The 16,322-nt window shown below is 44.2% G+C and overlaps 1 protein-coding gene across 1 annotated transcript in view; it reads left to right on the top strand.

The window, feature by feature from the left end:
- Nucleotides 1-761: 761 nt before the first annotated feature.
- The window catches only part of UBAP1 (ubiquitin associated protein 1), a 71,007-nt gene continuing 55,446 nt past the window's right edge, over nucleotides 762-16,322 (top strand). Inside the window, exons 1-2 of the mRNA XM_074995851.1 lie at nucleotides 762-879; nucleotides 5,889-5,976. The gene's annotated coding sequence lies outside the window, so the exon portion shown is untranslated. The remainder of the gene's footprint in view (nucleotides 880-5,888; nucleotides 5,977-16,322) is intronic.

The following is a 16,322-nucleotide window of genomic DNA, read 5'->3' on the forward strand; positions in this document are numbered from 1 at the left end:
TTGGGCATATAGCGAACCCTTGCCCTGAAGGGGCAACACTAATTCTGTCAAAATGAGTATGCTTCCCTCAATAGGGGATATCCAGTTTAAGTTTCCCAATTTCTACTCCACAGTTTTGCCCCAGGAATATTAACAAAAGTTCAACACACTTCTGTGAGGGCCGTGTGTAACTTGCTTAGTCTTGCTACCTTAGTGCCCTACCTGGAGATCTATCTTACCAGGGACCCGAGAAGATAAACACATTACAGACTACCTCCAGCTGTGGGGTGGGGCAAACACCTCACTCTGCCCTACACCTTCTTTAGCTGCGGCCCTCAACGCATCTCCAGCGGGATCAGTCTCATCAGCCCCGTTTTACAGAATGGAAAACTGAGGCACAGAGGAGCCAAGGGGCAGAGCTGGGACCAGATGCTGAGGGCGCACCGGGCACAAGCCATCTGTGTCCCCACGACCCCAGGGTACGCTGCTGGTGGGGCAGTTCCCCCACTCCCCACCTGGTGAGCGGGACAAGGAGAGGCCCCCGGACCTAACGCGACAGACCAACAGCTGCTCGCGCTCTGGTTAGTGGGCGGGAAGGGCACTCGCCTCGCACCTCAGCAGCGCCGCAGGCACCCAGGCCCCGCCCCTGACGCAGCCACGTCCACGCCCCGCTCCCCTTCTTCGCACCCCTCTTCGAGCGGGATAACGTCAGCGCGCGTCCTCGCCTCCGATTGGTCGGGGAGGTGAAACGCCCCGCGAAGGAACGTCGTACGTCGGCGTAGGGGAGGTGCTCTGTCAGAAACACAAGATGGCGTCGTCCCGTCGCTCGGGTTTTCTAGGGGAGGGGTGAGGCTGAGCGCGACAGCAGGAGCCGTTGGCGGGGCCTGAGGCGCTGTTCAGGTGAGTGCGGGGCCCTGGGCAGTTTCGTGTCCCGATGGTGGAGCCCGTCTCCCAGCCCGCCCGGCTACCTTCCCCCTCCTCCCCAGGCCCCCCATCCTAAGCGGGGAGCTCTTGTCCCTCCCCGCCGGCTAGTTCACCCGATCCTGTGTGGGCAGCCCTTGTCTCCGTGCCTGATCGGCTACCTCCCCCGCTCGCCTCAGGGAGTCCCTGTCCCCTCTGGCCGGTTACTTCCCTCTGCCCTGCCCCGCCCCCCAGCTGGGAGCCTCTGACTCAACGGCCCGGTTAGCTCACCCTGCCCCACCCCACCCATCCTAAGTGGGGAACCCCTGTTCCCCCTGCCGGGTACTTCCGTATGCCCCCGTTCCTCCATTCCAAGCGAGCAGACCCTGTCCTGCTCGGCTAGCTCCTCCCGCCGGTCTGTCCACGATCCTTAGCGGGGAGCCCCTGTTCCCCTGCCCATCCGGCTACAGCCTTTTGTCCGCGATCCTGAGCGGGGAGCCTTTGTTGCCCCCTTCCTGTTCCTCAGAGGGGAGCCTCTGTTCTCTTCCCCGCCCCCACCCTACTAATTGCCTTCCTTCCTGACCCTGAGCCCCTGTTCCTTCCACCTGCCGTCGTCCCTTTCTCCCTGCTCCTCGTATACATTTAGCAGGGAACCTTGGTTGCTCTCAATCTCTCCCCTCAGCCCCATGATCTTCAGTAAGAGCCTTTGTTACCTCTCACTTTTTTACGAGCCTCACACCTCCCCTATATCCAGAGTGCAGCCTCACTGTTATTCTCCTGCTTCTCCTGCATGCTGACCCTGTCATGTCCCCCTTCTGACCATGGTTTGTTAGTACTCCACTGCAGCCCCGGTTCCCTCTAGCATCTTGTACTTTGTGGAGAGCCTCATTTTCTTTACTACTCTTGCCTTTGTATACCATATGCAGCCCCTACTGGTGGCTTTAGTAGGGAATATGAGTTAAACACACATTCTCCTATATCTCTCTCCCCTCATAACAACTAGAGATTTTTAGCCTTTTCTGATTCTTTTCCAGGGATCCCCTCTTAGTGGACAGTGAGGATAGTTTCTTTCTTGGGGTACTGGGGAATTTATTCATTCCTTGTCAAAGGCACACCTCTAGCTTCCTATGGCTACCACACTCTTAACTGTTCTGGTTGGGGGAACCCTTCTCCATTTCCATTCTCTGTTGCTTACTCTTTCAAGCCTGCTGTCATTTTCTGTGTCCTTAGCTTCCAGGACAGATTGCAGAAAGGGCCTCACCTTGACTTGTAGGATTCTCCCAGTGCTGACACAGTTGAGTGTAGTCAAGTGAACATTCCTTTTTCTAAGTCAGTCGCTTCACCCAGCATGAGCTGCTCTCTAGTCACTGTTTTTTCTTACTCTATTTAGCTGAATGCTCTTAATATCCTTGAGGCACTTGAGTTGAAGGAGGCTACACTATAAGAGAGAATGGTACTCCCTCCCTGTGTTATTTACCTGTGAATTGATGACTGATGCCTAGGTGCTGACTGCCACCTTTGAAATGTTGATGGTTATTAAAGCAGTTGAGTTAGCTGGCCCAGACCAAGCCCCTGAGTGTCAGTTTCTGCACAGCAAGAGCATAATGTAGGTTTGTAACAAGACCTAGCAGGTGGATGGAACAGACAAATGGGGTGAGAGAAAACAAGCAACATTAAAAAAGGCATATGTATTAAAAATAGGCGGTATACCTGGCTTAACAAATGCTTAGTCATTTTCATACTGTAGTGGTCTCCAGGCATCATGACAGAGAGAAGTCTTATGAAGAGACTGGAAAAAGGATAAGTTGATGGCTATATGGATTTTGCTGGGAATTTTTTCCATTTGGAAGGTGTCAAATCAGAGAAAGCATGGGGATGTTGGTGAGAATGTGGTGAATCTGTGTTTAAATGTTGTCTTTCTTTCAAATCTTCCATTTTAAGATAGCTGCTGCCTAATTTCATCTGGCCCACAGCAAATCTCTGCACCATGGGGTTAAAGCACTGAGCCTTGGTGTAGTGTTTCCCCTTCTCCTCTCCCGGGTTGGAGATGTAAGTGCTGGCAGGTTGATTAGGGAAGTTCCGCATGCTGTCTTCACCTGCAGGTGCTGACCTGTTGGAACCAGGGCAAATGGCTGCTGTGGGGGTGACACCTCCAGGCAAGGGCAGCATGTGGACCCACCTCCACAGCCCCCATCCCTGGGTTGCTTGGAAGTGCTGACAGCTTCCCAGAGCCGTGCAGGCCTGGAACCAGCAGAGTCTGAGTTGCTTCCTACACCCTAACTCTCTCTCAGACCCCAGCCCTCTGTACCAACCTCGAGTCCCTTCCTACATCCTGAACCCCCTAATTTTTGGCACCATGCTGGAGCCAAAAGCCTCTGTACTTCTCCCTCTCTTGTGGGACTGTGTGTGGCCTTCAACTTGCTTTTTTCTCTCCTGGTCGTCAATTGAAAAACGTTCCCCATCTCTGTTTGAAGGTGTTTAAAACTGCTTTACTGTGTGGTTCACTTATCTTTGAAAAATTATTACATCATAGTAATTGCAAGAAAATACAACGAAATATGTTTAGTTCTGTAGGTCTCCTAAGAGAGGTTTTCAGAGTATTTATGTCAGCTAATTAAACCTTGTAAGAATCGTCCTGTAGCTATGGTACAGAGAAATTAAGTCTTGCTCCTATTTTCACAAGTCTGACACACAGCAAGAAAACCCACTTCTTCTGACTATCAGACCTGACATGGTTATAAAAATTGTTTCCAGAGTTTAAATGGCACTTCTCTTGTGCTGTGTTTTGTCACTAACAAGTGAATATTGCCAAACTCTGACAGCAATCCCAAAGTTGAGGTTTTGTTTAAAAGAATTCTATTTAAAAGAAACATTCAGGGTTTTAAAATTCTTATTTATATCCAAGCAAAAAAAATTGTGATATAAATCCACAGAACACTAATTTATAAATATGTTGAAGTGAAAGTAACTAGAAACAAAAGTGAAAATGTCTGGACTTAATTGTGTCTGAACTAAGTGAAACACAAAATTAAAGGAGAAAATTAAATTGGTGTCTCCTTCCACCCCCCACAAAAAAAAATCAGGTAGTGTTACTAGCATAAGTAATGAAGTAATATATCAGTTTCCCTTTTATTATAAGATGACATTGGTTTCAATTTAAAGATCAAATCTATTTTCAAAGGAAAGTGCTTGCTGTTAAAGTACTTAAACTTTTTTCTTTAAAAAGAAATCTCTCATCTTGTAGTTGAAGGGGTAGAAAAGTCTTACTGCATTTTTAGAAATTGTGATTGTACCTTTAAAGATCTTGTGGAAGAAATTATAATTAGATCTTATTGAGAATATTTTTCCATCAAAACCAGAAGCTTTTGTGGGAATGTAGTAGTTTCTACAAAAGGTTAGTTGGGAAAAGCTTCTCTTGGTCCATGGTGGGAAACCCAAACTCAAGCCTCTATAGATTTTGTATTTATTTACACCAAGTGGGACATTGTCAACAGGATATTGAGATTGTTTTGGGATACGTAGAAGAGTATAGAGCAGGGAATTGATGCTGGGTCTCCCACATTCCAGAGAACTGCCCCAAACAGTGGGCTGTTGGCTGTTCTGAGGTGGGTCTCTGATGTGCTCTGTTTTTCATTGGAAAATGTTTTTGTTTGAAGGAGGATCAGAAAGATTTTGGAAATCTGAACATCCCATAGGATTGGAGGACTGTTTCCTGCCCAGTTCTAGTCATAATCATCCATCATATGGTGCTGAAAGAGTTTGCTCTTAATCCAAGAAGTAGAGTTTATAGTGAGGAACATAGGAATTATTATACTGGATCAAGTATCAGAGAGGTGGCTGAGTTAGTCTCAATCTTCAAAAACAACAAGAAGTCCTGTGGCACCTTATAGACGAACAGATATTTTGGAACGTAAGCTTTCATGAGCAAAGAAAGACCCCCCCCATCTGATGCAGCGGGTCTTTGCTCATGAAAGCTTATGTTCCAAAATATCTGTTAGTCTATAAGGTGCCACAGGACTTCTTGTTGTTTTTGTGCATACTGGATCAGACCCAAGTATCTTTAGTCCAGTACCCTAGCTACCAGAGGATTTAGAGACAGGTGCAAGAATCCAACAGTAGGCAAATGGAGTAATTTGCCCACATAAGATTTCATTCTGATCTTTGATGGTTAGAGAATGATTTACATTCTGAACATGAGGTTATCATCCTTCACAAAATTCATAGTTAATTATAGCTCTTTCTGTAATATCCAGTCTTCTTTTGAATCTTAAGCTCTGGGCAACTTCCTGTGGTAGTGAGTTCCACAGTTATTTAAAGGAAAAGTGTGGCGGGGAGGGCAGGGAGATATTTGACAAATGTTTCCTTTTATTGAGTTTGAATTCTCCACCTTTTTAATATAATCGATTGTCCTTTACATAATGAGTAGTCTTGGAAGTGTTAATGTTTTACTGGTAAATATTGGTAAATATTAGTTTCTGTATGCATGTAAACCAAAGACAAACGTATTTTGCCAACAATTAAAGACAGGTAAAGTAAGGGGGCTTGAGAACTTGTGTTCAATTTAAGGATACTGTTTTTGTATTTTTTGACATGATGACAAGTGTGCACGCACGTGTGTGTGTGTGTTTGGCTTTTTAAATAGTTACAAAGCTTTGCTTTTTTGCGGTCTTAACATCTGCTGTCATTACATTTTTTGGCAGTCCCCTCCATTATCTGTTTTCCATGAAGCTTCCTGCAACTCTGAACATTTAAATTGATAAATATATAAAAAAAAACTTTTAAACCAATGATTTGGTACAACTGGTAAAACAGAAAAAAACTTCAAAAACAATACTGTATATGTCAGTTGTAATCTCCACCCCTGCAAATTCTGCCAAATTTAGTTATGAGGAAAAACAAGAGATTGCAAATGTCCTCTCTACCATACTGGTTATTTAATATACTTTCACTGAGTATTAACTTTTTTATTGTTTGTTAAACAAATGATCCCTGTTATGATCTCTCTTCAGATGAGTTTCCATGGCCTTGATCATCTCCTACTGTTGGACAGGATCCCTACCCTAAAGATCTGACATTGTTGCTCAGACACAGACAGAAGTAAGTGTGTGTGTGTGTGTGTGTGTGTGTGTGTGTGTGTGTCTGCGCCTGCGCGTGTGTGTGTTTTAAAGAACTCGTGGAGGGACCATAACAGAAAAACTCTGTGAGACATGTATTTAGGGAGAGATTTATACGAAAAGAGCAAGCTTATCTGAGAACAATAAAATAACTGTTTTGCTTTAAAAGAGTTTCTCTGTATCATGACAGGACTATTTGGTTTTCATCCCTTTGGTTTATATCTGCCTACCCATGATTCGTGGGGAAGAAAACATCACTAGTTTTACAGAACATGCTGTCTAATCTGTCTCTGGAATTGCAGTTGATTGAGCACACAGTATCTCCATGTGAACCACTTAAGATAATCTTCTATGGAATGTTATTGGATTGCTTAGTGCCAAAGTCCTCTGACATAGTCTGAGTGTTCAGTGTTTGAGTATATAGTGTTTGAATACATGCCTAAGTTTTGGGTCCTTAGTGATCAGTTGCAGTCAATGCATTCTTGAGAGAAGAGGGTCTTCTGACAGAAGCCAGCATTGGTGGGCTTTTGTCTTATTTTAAAGCACTTTTGAGTTAAACTAAATAGGAATGTTAAAACGGTTAACTGGTTAAACAATAGTGCTTAACTGGTTAATTGTTTTACCTTTGGTCTTGCTGTCCAACCTGCTGTCCTGCCCAGCCATAGATGTGGGAGGTTCTCTGTGGTTGGAGCTGCTCTGCTGTGGTGTGGGAACCACAGATGGAGTTCGTGAACAAGAGCCGGTTAACTAGTAAAGCATACTGGTAGGCCCAGGGTTTGGCAATAGGCAGCCTGTGGCAGTGTTCCCTGTAATCTTTCCCACCCCTGAGCTAAATGAATTTTCTTATGTGCACCAGTGTTGCGGGTAGTACAATACAGAGGTGATGTGCAACCTTCATAATAGTGCATATAATGAAATTCATGTGGTTGGAATGGGGCTAAAGGGTTGAGTGGGTTCGAGGGCTCTGGCTGGGGTTGAGGCGCTCGGGTGTGACACAGAGGGTTTTGGTTCGAGGGCTCCAGTTGCGGGGGTTCTGGCTCTGGGGTCAGGCTGGAGATGTGAGGGGTTTGTGGTGGAGGAGGGGGCTACAGTTGTGGAGAGGGACTCCAGGCTGGAGTTTGGGGTACAGGTGGGAGTATAGGCTTTGAGCTGAGGGTGTGGGCTTTGGGGTAGGGTCAGGGATGAGGGGTTTGAAGTGCAGGAGAAGGATTAAAGGTTTGGGGAGGAGTTCTGGTTTGGGTGTTTGTGTGCAGGAGGGGTACAGGCTCTGGGCCTGGGGATGTGGGGTTTAGGGTGTAGGAGGGTGCTCAGGCCTGGTGCAGTGGGCCTCAAGGTGGGATGGGTTTGGGGCTCAGGCTTACTTGGGAGGCTTCTCGTTGGGGGTGGTGAGGAGAGGCCCCTTTCTCCTGGCCTTGGCAGCTCAGTTCTGGGACCAGTGGGGAAGGGCTCCTCCGCACTTGCCCTGGCAACTCCAGGGCTTTTGGTGAGAGGTCTCCCTGCTGCAGCCCTGAGTTTCTGCATGGGATTTAAGGGGAAGATGCATGGCTGCACAGCATAGAGGGAATTTAGGCCCACTGGCTGGACACAGTTCACTAGGGTTGGCCCCTGGTGGGCTGCCAGACTCTTTGTTTACCTTCATGTCTGCAGGTTCAGCTGCATGCAGCTCCTGTTGGCCACTGTTCACCATTCCCAACCAATGGGAGTTGCAGGAAGCGGTGGCTTGGCTCACACCGCTTCCTGAAGCTCCCATTGAACAAGAACACTGAACCACAGTCAGTGAGAACTCTGAGTAGCCATACTTGTGGTCATATAGGGAAACAAGCATCTGGCAGCCAGGTGAATTGCATGTAGCCTGTGGGCCCACTGCAGGTAGGCTTCCTGCTTACCACTGTGCTTGATAGTTAACTGTTTAACATCCCGGGTTCTAAGTAGTTGCTTCTATTGTGTATTATCTGAGAGAGTCCATGTCTATGAACTATGTGAACTTTAAAAGGATTGTCTGTACACATGCTAGTTGGAGTTGATTTTACTGTTTTACTTGAAGAAGCTGCCTACTTTATTCAGGATCATTACATGTGTAATATAAAATACAGGAGTCTTGAAATGCTATACTGCATCTACCGCTTTATGATTAGGCTTAGAACAATAATGTGTGACTAATGGTTTGCTTTTAGTTGTACTATCAGCAACTCTGGCATCATAGGAGTAATAGATTAACTGGGAAGTTCAATAGCTTAGGAGGACATGAATCACACCCCTGAAGTCATCATTGCTTCTACTTCTAGAAGACAGGCTGAACAAGAACTGTACTTTAAAAGCTGTTTAGCTGGTGGTACTGGATAGTTCAGAGACTTGTAATGGGAGAAGCAGCTTTTAAGTGCTAGTTTGTCCAACCTATGTTCATAGGGACCCATACAATGTTTGCAGTGCTGTAGTCATGTTGGTCCTAAGATATTGTCAAGATAGGGTGGGTGAGGTAATATCTTATAGAATCATAGAACAATAGAGCTGGAAGAGAGCTAAAAAAGCCATTGAGTCCAGCCCCCTGCTCTAAGCAGGACCAAACCCATCAGATCAGCCCCGCCAGGGCTTTGTCGAAGCAAGACTTAAACACCTCCAGGGATGGAGACTCCACTACTTCCCTGGGTGGACCATTCCAATCCTTCATCACCCTCCTAGTAAAAAAAAATTTTTCCTAATGTTCAACATGGACCTTTCCAACCACAACTTGAGACCATTGTTCCATGTTCTGCCATCCATGACCACTGTGAACAGCCTCTTTGCAGCCTCCCTTCAGTAAGTTGAAGAGCTGTTATCAAGTCCCCACCTCAGTCTTCTCTTCTGCAGACTAAACAGTCCCAATTCCCTCAGCCTTTCTTCATAAGTCATATGCTCCAGCCCCCTCATTATTTTGGATGCCCTCCGCTGGACCCTCTCCTGTGTATCCACATCCTTCCTATAACTGGGGGCCCAGAACTGGACACAGTACTCCAGATGCAGCCTCACCAAAGCCGAATAAAGAGGAATAATCACTTCTCTGGATCTACCAGCAATGCTCCTATTGATGCAACCTAATATGCCATTAGCTTTCTTGGCTACAACAGCACACTGTTGACTCATGTCCAGCTTTTCGTCCACTATAACTCCCAGATCGTTTATTGGACCTATTTTTGTTAGAGAGAGAGACAAGCTTTTAAGCTAGAGTTGTTCTTTAGGTCTCTGAAGAAGAGGTCTGTGTAACTCAAAACCTTTTCTCTCACCAACAGAAGTAGGCCAAATAAAAGATACTATTACCTCCCCAACCTTTTCTTTTCATGTAATGGTTGTCTGCCAGCCTGTATGATGTCAGTTTAAGTCCAGTCTGAATGGGCAGATGTGCATGCGTGTACTGTCTGTCTCACTGAAAACCTCAAGAAGCCACAGATTGGAATGGCTATGGGCACTTGGATCTGGCCTGCACTACAGGGTTAGTTCATTGCAAAGCAGCTTAACAATGGAAGTCTCTATACTTAAATTTTGCTCCTGCCATTGTAACTGCTTTGTTATGCCTATTTAATAATGCCGCCTCCATGAGTGACTGGGAGTCAAGGTCAATGTAGTTAAGCTGATGCAATATCTGATGCAATATCAGCGTAGACCCTGCATTGCTTACATTGAATGTAACTGGTTTTCAAGGAGCTGTTCCATGATGCCCTGTGGTGACAGTACACCAGTATAGGCATTTCTAGTGAGCATGCATGTCACCAACACATGGAGTGAAGCATAGATGTGCACAAACAATGTAATTTATTGTATGCTGATGTAAGTTAGATTGTGCTACGCTGCAACATTCAGCCAGTGTTCCTTCTAATATTTTCCATCTGTGGGCAGAATAAATTTTATTTTGTGGATCCAGGCATGTGTGGTTTTACATCACTAACAGAAATGCATGCTTCCCAGTGCCAGTGGCTGTGGGCATTCTTCTAATCAGCTGGTCAGCATTTGACTCTCCCCTGGAAGGCTGCCCAAGCACTCATCTTACAGGGAACACTGGTGTATCAATGGCCTTAATCTTCTATTCATTGTGGCTCAGAAAGTTGTGCTTCTAGAGGTGGAGCCACACTTGCATGGCTTTGCCTACATTGCTCTTGTTCTAGGAATAGAGGACAAGATTCTTAAGCTTACAGTTTGATACTTTTCACCAACATTAAACTTTATATAAAAAGGTCTTAATAAAGAATTAAACTTTTTGTTGGGCACCATGTAACAGAACCCTGTATGTGAGGTGGGATTTGGGTTTCTTTTCTTTCTAGCAGAACAAACGAGTGCTACCCCAATATCATTAATTGTGTTGTAATGCTCTATGTGAAATTCGTGTAAAAAGATGAGCTCCTATGGAAGCATAAGAGGTACTTACACTTACACAGTTCAGTAATGATGGACATTTGTAAGAATGGGAAAATTACTTTTCACTATCTGGAATATATTGTGTTGAGTGTGTGGGAAATGTATCCAACTGTGCTGTATTCTGTGCCACCTAGAAAGAGAGCATTTGGCAACTTGGCTTCTAAATAGGCATTTGAGCACTGACTTTGAACTTGGGTCTCCCACATACTGTTCTCTGCTCTGTTGTGGATTTCTTGTGTGACTTCAGCAGATCAACTGGCCTCTTTGTGCTTCAGTCCCTAATCTGTAAAATGAACATAATAATGTATTTATCTCTAAATGCCCTGTAAGGTGTTTAAAGATAAATACATTAAAGACTGGGAAGTGTTTTGAGATCTAGTGATGAAAATTGCTATATGAGAAACAGACATTAATATTATTCATTTTTACTAAACAAAAATACAGTAGAACCCCAGAGGTATGAGGATCTTGGAAAGGGAGTTTGTAACTCTGAAGTGTTCATAGCTGAGCAAAACATAATTGTTCTTTCAGAAGTTTACAACTGAGCATTGACTTAACATGACTTTGAAACCTTATTACATGGAAGAAGAATGCTATATTCCCTCTTTTTTTTTTTTTTTAGTAGGTTACATTTCACACACTGCTGTACTTTGTGTTGTTTTTAGGTGGATGGAAATTTTGATCTCTGCTTGCCTGCTTGTATGCTTCTGGTTTCAAATGAGGTGTGTTTGCCTTGTCAGTTTGTACCACTGATGCTCATAACTCTGAGATTCTACTTTATAATTAAATGTAGAAAAAAGAAATCCCCTCTGTCCTTCATGGAAACTTTGGTTAAAAGAAATGCTTTATAATAAAAAGAAAAGTGATCAGAATTTAAAAAAAAAAAAAAGTTCTTTCTCAGTGGTTAATGTCTTTAAAGTTTTACTTCTCTCCCTGATGTTTGAGGTTTTTGCAAAGCATTGGGAAGTAAGCTCCTCAAGTCCAGTCTCTTGTATTACTAATTAATATTGATAGGAATACAGCGTAACTGATGTAAAAGGGCTTCCTGTTTACAAAGTTTTATAGTCCTCTTACGTGTAATCATATAGCTATATTTAAATAGCTGACTGTCGTATTCTGTATGAAGCTGTTGTTGATGGGATTTCAGTGCGTATCTGGAAAGAGATTTTTTTATTCTGAGTTATTTGCAAAATCAGTGGAATAGGGAAGTCAACACAGAACTAACTTTGTTTGGGCTGGTTCTTTGTAAAACAGTTAAGGACTTGGACACAGCTGATGAGCAACTCACTGTATTCAGCCTCTCTGTTTTGAGGCTTGTCACCTCCTACTCTTGTAATATTTACAATTGGGCAGAAACAGTCTGCTAATAGAGTTAGTGAACTGTTAGATGGAACAACTGAATCATTAAACTTGAATTGTGTCTTAGGACAGGTGAGACTCCAGTGCACTTAGCTATCCAGTACCCTAAAGCTTTCTCTTTGGGTGTAGGATGTGAGTTGACACCTAATGTCATGTCGAATGCTTTTTGATTGTTATGTATGTTTATTGTATGGCACTGATGATTATGAACAACTAAACCGTTTTTCATATTAGGAAGAGACAAAGTCAGAGGTTTCTGTTATAACGATACTGCTGTTCATTTTTGGTTTAGTCATAACCGTGTGATATTGCAAAGTGATAGCTTGCAAAGTCCATTGTTGGTACAGTCTTTATGTATTGTCTTCCACCTGAAGATCCCAAACTTGACAAACAGTACTGACTGTAGCCTTGCGACTCTGGGACACATTATCTCCATTTTAAAGACGAGGTTAAAAAGAAAAATTACGAAGCTAGGTGTATTCAGATACTGCAATCAGTGTGTCATAAATATCTAGTTGAGTTATCCATGATGGTATAGTGAGACAAGAGCTGTGTAAAGAATCCACAAATCCTCACTCCATTCTAACTTATGGAGATGCTGTTTTTCCAGTTAGATGAGCCACCTTCATTCAGGATATGTCTGCACTTGCACAAAATACATCTGAGTCTTGAGAGCCTGGGAATGTGTTATGGTGAGTGGCATAGACGTTCCCATTTTCCAGCCCAAGCAGGAACAACTGCAACTGTTGTTTTTAGCCCTGTGCATAAGTTGAAGTCAGTTGACCTGGGCTTGGATTCACTGCTACTGGTTCTTTTTGTGCAGTACAGACATGCCCAAATTGCTCTGGAATTTCCCTTTCTTTATGTTGAGCTTCCACTTGATCAATTATAGGACATGTACAGGTTCAGAACATTTTACAGCCAACATTTCCTGAAAGGAGATAGTGTGGTATTGTTCCAAAAGAGGACTTTGAATGCGCTCAGGAGAAACATTTCAGTATTGAAATCACAGGTATTTCCATTAACGAGGGTGGGGAATAGGGCTGTATTGAGTACTCTTGTAAAGGGAACTGCCTATCTCCTAATTTCCTTTGGAGTTTGGAATGAAGACTGTTAATCATTCTTACATCTTCATGGAGCCCTGGAATGTAATATTCTTCTGTTGTCTTCTACCCAGACTGTAGACTTAAAAATGTGACACTTTATTTTTTAAGGTAAGCCAGGTTGGCTCAGACATTCTGCGGAAGAAGGCCAGACTGGGAATGATTCTTAGGTGTTGAGGGGAGGGAATCTAGTTTGCAGAGACTTTTCACACTTGCCATCACAGCTTTCTGTTTCTAAAAGAATATCCAACGGTCAGTTTGCCGTTATAGTAAACCCCCAACTTACAAGTAGGTTGTGTTCCCTGGCAACCATGTCTAAGCTGAATTTTGCACAAGTCAGGGGAGCCAGGAAACTGACCTGTGCTGCTGTGCTGGTCAGTTTCCAGCTTCTGGGTCTGGCAGGGAGCCACAAACCAAGCATCAGTCTGGCTCCTGGCTCTGGTCCTTGCAGGCGCCGGGAAACTGTCCCCTGGAGCTGCCCTGGTCAGTTTCCTGACTTCCAGGAGTGTCTAGGAGCTGGCAGCCACCTGGTTCCTGGCTTCCCACCATGCCTTGGAGCCAGGAAACTGACCAGTGTAGAGGGGAGCTAGGCACTAGGCTGCCGCCAGTTTCCCAGCTCCCTGCCACTCACTGTTTCGACTTGCATTAATTCAAGTAATATGGCCCCTTTTATTCCTGAGAGAGGGTGGTTACCAGTGGCGATGAGGATCTGTGGGCAGTGTTTGAGTCTGCAGCTTCTCTCATGGCTTATCCGTCCAATGTTGGATTTGCACGGTTGACTGCAATAACCACATCAGTCTTTCCGAACTCTTGAGTCTGAGAGCTTTTCCTTCTAAGATTAAATTCTTTTGCATGGCTTGCCCTATAATATCGAAGGTTGATATGCCCTGTCATAGCAATCATCACCAGGTATTTCTATCTGATGATGTAGATTCCAAGGATTTTGGATCGATGCTGAATTTTTTTTGTGGTGTGTTTGCTTGTATCCTTGATTCTTAGCTTTGGTCTTTCTCTTGTTTTGACCTTGAGTCTTCCCAGGTTGGAGAGGGAGCTATCTAATCTTGTGTGGAGAAATACATCACTGTGTGAGTTTTGAAATGTGCAATTTAGTAGAACTGAGAAGAATATGCTGAAGAGGGTGGGGCAAGAACACACCCTTGTTTGACTCTGCTGTTCATTGCAAATGGTTCCAATGTAGATCCATCATATTGCACTGTTGCGTTCATATTTTTGTGAAAGGATGTTATGAGCTTGAGTAAGGTCGGTGGGCAGCCAATCTTGGTAAATGTTCTGCATAGTTCTGATCTACTGACTGTGTCAAACGCCTTTAAGTCCACAGATACTATGAATCACAGCTTTCCTTGTTCTCTGCATTTTTCCTGTAGTTATCAGAAAGAAAATCATGTCCATTGTTGACCAACCAGCCCTGAAGCCACCTTGTGTTTCTGGGTAGACTCGATCCTTGGGTTTTTGCAGGTGTTTGAGGATGACACGGGCAAACGCTTTCCCTGTGATGCTCAGTAATAAGATGCCTCAGTAGTTGTTGCAACTGAACACTGCATCCCAGAGCTACCTCCAGTACCATGCACGCCATCCTCTCATGTCCCCAGAGGTGCTACCTGGACCCTCTGAGGAGGCTGCATGGTGCTGATCCTCACTGGCAGACCTGGTGCAAACAACTAAGCAGGGCACTCAGAAGCAGCATCTCAGCTGCTTTAATTTCTCCTTCCCCTGCACTCTGGCCATGCTTTGGAGGCTGTTGTGGGTGCAAAAAAATCCACTGGTGGGCTGCCTGGTTCCTACATTTGAGAAAGAGATCATTTACATTTAGCTGTTCAGAATGGAGATCCATCAACTACATGAAAAAACTTGCCCAGATCCAGACAGACATCTTTCTCTTACATGTTGAGTCTGTTCTGGTATGGCTATGGTCTGAAGAAGTGGGTCTGTCCCACAAAAGCTCATCACCTAATAAATTATTTTGTTAGTCTTTAAAGTGCTACTTGACTGCTTTTTTGTTTTGATAGATCATTTTGGGGGATCACTAGCTGGATGTCAGTGGCACGGACTTCTCGAATTGTCATTCTAGCTTTATACAAAATGACTTGCTGTAGTTAAAAAGCCTACGCAATTTCTCCATTCATGAAGTTGAGGGTCTGATTTACAGAACTGTGCAAGACAACCCAACACCAAAAATGGAAATGCCAGAGCTCTTGTCACTTGTAACACAAGACAGTTGACTCTCAAGCTCCAGAAGAGCATTCAGTGTGGCTGGATGGACACCTCCTCGTTCTCTTATCTTGTGCTCGTTCTGCTTTCTCCTTTTTTTAACAAGTAAGTTTGCAGTGGTCCTCTTCACAGTGCAGAATGTCAAGAGAATTCAACAGCACATAAAATATCAAAACAAAAAGCAGTCAAGTAGTACTTTAAAGACTAGCAAAATAGTTTATTAGGTGAGCTTTCGTGGGACAGACCCACTTCTTCAGACCATAGCCAGACCAGAACAGACTCAATATTTAAGACACAGAGAACCAAAAACAGTAAGCAAGGAGGACAAATCAGAAAAAGATAATCAAGGTGAGCAAATCAGAGAGTGGAGGGGTGGGGGGGAAGATCAAGAATTAGATTGAGCCAAGTATGCAGACGAGCCCCTATAGTGACTCAAACTTCCCATCATGATTTAAACCATGTGTTAATGTGCCGAATTTGAATATAAAAGTCAGCTCGTCCACTTCTCTCTGAAACGGTGCGATAATGTCTCTTCAGTAACACACATACCTTGAGGTCATTGACAGAATGCCCCATTCCATTAAAATGTTGACTAACTGGTTTGTGGATCTGGAGTGTTTTGATGTCTGTTTTGTGCCCGTTGACCCTTTGTCTAAGGGAGTTAGAAGTCTGTCCAATATACAAAGCATCTGGGCATTGTTGGCACATGATGGCATATATGATGTTAGTAGAGGAGCATGAGAAAGTGCCCGTGATTCTGTGAGTAACCTGGTTAGGTCCAGTGATGGTATTTCCAGAGAAGATATGAGGACAAAGCTGGCAGCGGGCTTTGTTGCAGGGAAAGGTTCCGGGACTGGTGTTCCTGGGCTATAGGCTGTCGCTGTTAGTAAGGATCCTCATGAGGTTGGGAGGTTGTCTGTAGGAGAGAACAGGTATGTCACCCAGGGCCTTCTGGAGTGTAGCATCCTGATTAAGAATAGGTTGTAGGTCTTTAATAATTCGTTGCAGTGGTCTGAGTGGGGGGGCTGTAGGTGATGACCAGTGGTGTTCTGTTCTTGGCTTTTTTGGGCCGATCTTGGAGTAGCTGGTCTCTGGGTATGCGTCTGGCCCTGTCGATTTGTTTTTTTACTTCTCCTGGTGGGTAATTCAGGTTTATGAATATTTGGGAAAGTTCTCACAGAATCACGGGCACTTTCTCACGATCCTCTACTAACATCATATGTGCCATCATGTGCCAACAATGCCCAGATGC

Source organism: Carettochelys insculpta, chromosome 5 (genome assembly GCF_033958435.1).
Source record: "Carettochelys insculpta isolate YL-2023 chromosome 5, ASM3395843v1, whole genome shotgun sequence".
NCBI lineage: Eukaryota > Metazoa > Chordata > Testudines > Carettochelyidae > Carettochelys > Carettochelys insculpta.